At 34.8% G+C, this 5186-nt stretch overlaps 1 non-coding gene across 1 annotated transcript; it reads right to left on the reverse strand.

Annotated features, from left to right (window-relative positions):
* Positions 1-4662: 4662 nt before the first annotated feature.
* LOC120892182 (U6 spliceosomal RNA) lies at positions 4663-4769 on the reverse strand. The gene has a single exon (XR_005736835.1). It is a non-coding gene; the product is annotated as a U6 spliceosomal RNA (small nuclear RNA).
* Between the last annotated feature and the right edge of the window lie 417 nt (positions 4770-5186).

Raw genomic sequence — 5186 nt, forward strand, 5'->3', positions numbered from 1 at the left:
GTAGCTCACAAGGGTCTCATCATCTATGACCAAGATTATTTCAATTCCACCCATCTTCCAGAGGATTTTTGTGTACTAGACACCAAATCTAAGGCCTTGTAGATACAAGGCAAATGATATACCACTGAGCCATACCCCTAGCTCCTTCACAGGTTATTTTTCAAAAACTTTGTTGACATATCATAATTGTACATCTTTATAGGGTATGATGTTATAGTGTGATACCTGTATGTATTGTGTAATGATTGAATCAGGATAATTAGTATATCCAATAGCTTAAATTTTTGTCATTTATTTTCTGTAAGAATAGTCAAAATTATCTCTTCTAGCTATTTAAAATACAGAATTTTTTTGAATTGTATTGTTAGCTATAGTCATCCTACTGCCAACAGAGTGTAAGGACTCAGGATATTTATTCAATATAAATCTGATTGTGTCATATTCCCATTCAAAATTCTTGATGGCTCTCTACCATTCACAGATTAAATATTTCAATTCCCTGGCATGATAAAGACCCTTCATGATCTGGCCCCATGTTGCCATATTAAGCATCATCTCTTATCCAGCCTCGTCCCCTCTTGCTCCCACAGTTCTTGCCTCTTGCTTTCTACTGCATCGACATAGCTGCACGTTAGTTTCTAACCCTGCTGTTACATTCCTCAGTGACTTGGCATATGGTACTTCCTCTATCCCAGATGCTACCTGGATGCTGCTTCTCTAAAAACGTCCCAGACTTTCTCAGGAATAGTTTTTCTGTTTGATTTGGCTTTTTAAAAGCAGTTGTTTTCTTGTGTGTCTATATTTCCAGGGCCAGTAAGCTCAAAGAAGGTGGAAATTGTATCTTTCCTTCCTTACATCCTCAGACCTAATAATAAATGTTCACTGATTAAATTAGTGAATGAAAACATGCCTGCACTGAAATAACTTTGAGATATTTGAAATAATCACTTCAGATCACTCTGTTGCTTTCATAGTCTTCTTTCTAGTAACCTAGTGTGTGTTTTAGATGCAAGGTATCCCCCAAAAGCTTATGTCTAAGACAAGGCAAGAAAGTTTAGAGGTGAAATGATTGGGTTATAAGAGCCTTTAACCTTATCAGTACAATCCCCTGATAGGGATTAATTGGATGGTAACTGTAGGCAGGTAGGTGTGGCTAGAGGAGGTAGGTCACTGGGAGTGTGCCTTTGGGGAATATATTTTGTTCTTGTTGAGCAGAGTAGTCTCTCTGCTTCCTGGTGCAAGGTTCTGAGCTGCTTTCCTCTGCCACACCCTTCCACAAGGATTTCTTCCTCATCTCTGGCCAAAAACAATGGAGTTGACCTTCTGTGGACTAAGACCTCTGAAACTCTGAGCCCCAAATCAACTTTTCCTCCTCTGAAATTGTTCTTGTCAGATTTTTTAGTCACAGCCACAAAAAAGTTGATTAAAACATTCAGTTATTTGGTTAAATTTTTCTTTTTGGATCTTTTCTATTGATGCTTTCTTAGAGTTTTGCTAAATTTGCTGTTTTCTTTCATTTTGCTTATTCCAATTTATTTTATTATTTCTTTTGTATTTGTGATTCTATGAAGTTCATAAATGTTAGAACCGTTTCTACTCAAAAACACTGTGTAACTAATTTCACATGAATCACCCTTGCTAAGAATTTTTCCTTCTATCTAGCAGAAACAAGTTTAAATATAGAATCTCAGGCTTTAAGAAAATGTAGACATCTTTACCAGAGTAGATGATGATGAAGGTGTGATGAAGAAGTAGTAGTAGTAGTTAATGGTTATAAGCATAAAGTCAGATAATCTGTGTAGTTTTCTTAGTACAGTGTTTTGTACACAGCCAGTTCTCAGAAAATGAGATGTTGAAGCTATCTATTTTCTTTGGTTTGGATTTGGGCTTTTTATTGTTATTATTGGCCATTATGACTTTTAGTTTAAATATTCCTGGAAAGAAACTAATCATTTAAATACTGATACAAGAAATTATATGCTGAGAAAAATTGTTCTTTGAGACCCTTTTGAAAATATTCTCCCATGTTTTTCTCCCTGACAATAGCCACTTTTTCATTTGGTACATGATCTTATTTCAAAAACTTATTTAACCTTTTGATGCTGTTATTTTATTATAAAATTTTGTTTTTCTGTTAAACATGGATTTTCAATATTTTAAAGTCAAGATTTATGTTGTATGAGAATATATTACCTTAAAAACTAAAAATCAATGTCAGAATATTATTTGATTTTAATAGTATGGTTTTAAACTTTTCAAAGTGTATTATGAAAGTAGAATGCAAAAGAATTATGGGGAAAAAGCCGAGCATGGTAGTACATAGCTATAATCCTAGTGACTTGGGAGGCTGAGGAAGGAGGATCTCAAGTTCAAAGCCAGCCTCAGCAACTTTGCAAGGCACTTAGCAAACTCAGCAAGACCTGTCTCTAAATAAAAAGATACAAAAGGCTGGGGATGTGGCTCAGTGGTTAAGCGATACTGGGTTCAATCCCTGGAACCAAAAAGAATTATGGGGAGAGTCTACAGCGAAATCTCTACATTATGATGTATACTATGTCATTTCTCTACCCTAGAGGATGTTTGGAAATCTTTTAAGAGGAAGACAGTAAATATGCTGGCAAAAATGGTAGTCAGCCTTTCATGCTACATAGCTGCCAGAAAACTGACTTAGACATATCCAACAGCTCAGAAAAGAGCCAGCTAGATCTTTGGCAATTTGTAAATTCAGATCAGCTAGCTCTTCTTATTCCATCTCAGATGACATATTCTGGAGCCCCCAGGGACAATTAGAAAAGCCTGTCACATTTAACCCAGTTAATCCTTCAAGGCATTGCATAAATGCCATAGCTGTAAAATCAAAGGAGATACAAGCTCTCCCTCTCTTTTGGAGGGCACCCCAGTCCCTCTTCCCATAACTGCCTGGGACTCATTTCAGTGCTGCCTTCTCTAAGGCTGCTCTGAACCTTAAATGTATTTTGGTTCCCATCTTCAATGTTAAGGATTTGGACAATCTAATGAACTATAGAAGTACCAATAGTTCAGTTACATTGGAACAGGATCCTATTGCCTTAGTCCAAAATTTGAACATATTAAATGCCAATTTTAGACTCTAATGTCAGTTGGTAGAGAAGTATTTATCTTCTGTTTTATGTGATGATGAGAAGGGGATTTTAGAAAAAAAAAATATATATATATATTCAACATTATTATTTTATATTTAAACAAACACCACCAAAATGTTATCATTTTTTGAAATGGAAACTGTAGAAAATAAAACCCAATAAAATCCTCTTGTTTGGAAAGGATTTTTAAAATTACTTATCTTCTCTATTAGAGAGATTCTCTCTAAAGGAGATGGATACTTCTCCCAAGTGACAGAACACTTTCATGGAGATGGCCAAGGGAAAGATTTTGATGGTTTTGAAAGAGAGTAGTCATTAGCAAGCTAACAAAGGTTCACTATTCTAATTATTTTGTCTGTTAAGCTAGGTGGCTGGGCCTTTCTATCAACATTCTTCTATCTTTTTCTTCTTCTTCTTAATTCCTTTTTTAAAAAATATGGTGCTAGAATTTGAACCCAAGGTACTGCATATGATAAACACATGATTTCTACTGAGCTACATCTCCAGCCCCACTCCAAAAATTTTAATTTCCAGTCCAGAAAATTCATAAAGTCCCCAAACTGCAACTAAGCCCAGTCCGGCTAGTTAAAAGTGACAACTAATTATTCTGAGCACTCTTACCCTCCACTTAATCCCAGCAAACTCAAAACTTTGAAATATAATATTTACATCACTTTGTAATAATAATGCAGGATACAAAACTTTCCTGATACTCAGGAACTTTAGATAAACAATTCTACTTTTATAATAAAGTAAATTGATACACCATATCAAGTTGTTCTGGGGAAAAAAAAAAAAATCATACCCTTCTCAAAAGAGAGCAATCTCCTGATTTCGTACCAGTAGGCTTTGGCTCAAATTTGTCATTTGAACCTGACTACTCTTAAGTGAGTGATTTCTTGATTGATTTTTGTACACTTTCAACAGTGATCCTCAGTGTTCAGTTTATTCCCTGAAATGTCACTGTAACCTCTGTTATGGGGTCTGGGGGGTGTCTACTAGAAAAAGGTAATCTAGAAAATAGGATTCTGTTAGCCTGAAGGAGTTAATGAAATACTAGAGAGGAGAAATTTAATTGCCTTTCTTTCAGAGTGTTTTAAATTCTTAAACTTTCTTCAAATTGTAGCCACCTGCCAATAAATAAAGCAAAATAACAATAGACTAAACAACCTGAATAGTGGAGATTTATTATATTCTCAAGTAAGATTTATATCTTAGGATAGGTATTAAAAATTAAGTATGAAAGGGTTTAGGAAAGTGTAAAAAATGGTAGCTAGACCTAAAAGCACTTTGCATTGCATTGACTTTTTTTTTAAGCACAGTATATTTGGTTTTTTGTATTTGACAACAAAATAAGTGAACAGCCCTTATTTGATTGTTTAGAAACAAATGGAAACTGTATTCTTTCTTCTTGAACATTCTTGACAGAGTGTGAAACAGTCTTGTAGAGAATAAATTATTTTTTTCTAGCATTTCCAAAATGTAGAGATAAATAGAATTTAGACTGCTCTGTAATCACTAAAATACTTTTAATATTTTTTCAAATGTGGAATGCTTTACAAACTTGCATATCATCCTTGCACAGGAGCCATGCTAATCATCTCTGTATCATTTCAGTTTTAGTATTTGTATTGCTGAAGTGAGCACTTGAATATATTTTGAACTATACTGTTTCCATTAAAATCTGAAACTACACAACTGGAATAATATGGAGTAGAATGCTTAAAAAACATCTGCAGCAGAATGTTAAGCACACAGTTAAGAGCTCTTGATGACAGACACACACACCTCTTTCTCCAAATCAGGCACTTCAAGGTACTCTCCCTTTTAAAGTCCTTCACACAAAAAGAGATGTTACTGTATACTGCTGTATGTCCAAATATCTAGCCATTTCCCACTTTGACCGACATATTAAATAAATAAGAAACTATCATGACATTAAAAACAAGAGCTTCTCTAGCTGCCTCTAGGAGTCCAGACAGACCAGCCTTTCTGAGAATCCAGAATCATCCTAATGCAATTTACAAACAATCCTTCCTGGGAAAAGATGAACTGAAGTTGGTT

Source organism: Ictidomys tridecemlineatus, chromosome 2 (genome assembly GCF_052094955.1).
Source record: "Ictidomys tridecemlineatus isolate mIctTri1 chromosome 2, mIctTri1.hap1, whole genome shotgun sequence".
Lineage (NCBI taxonomy): Eukaryota > Metazoa > Chordata > Mammalia > Rodentia > Sciuridae > Ictidomys > Ictidomys tridecemlineatus.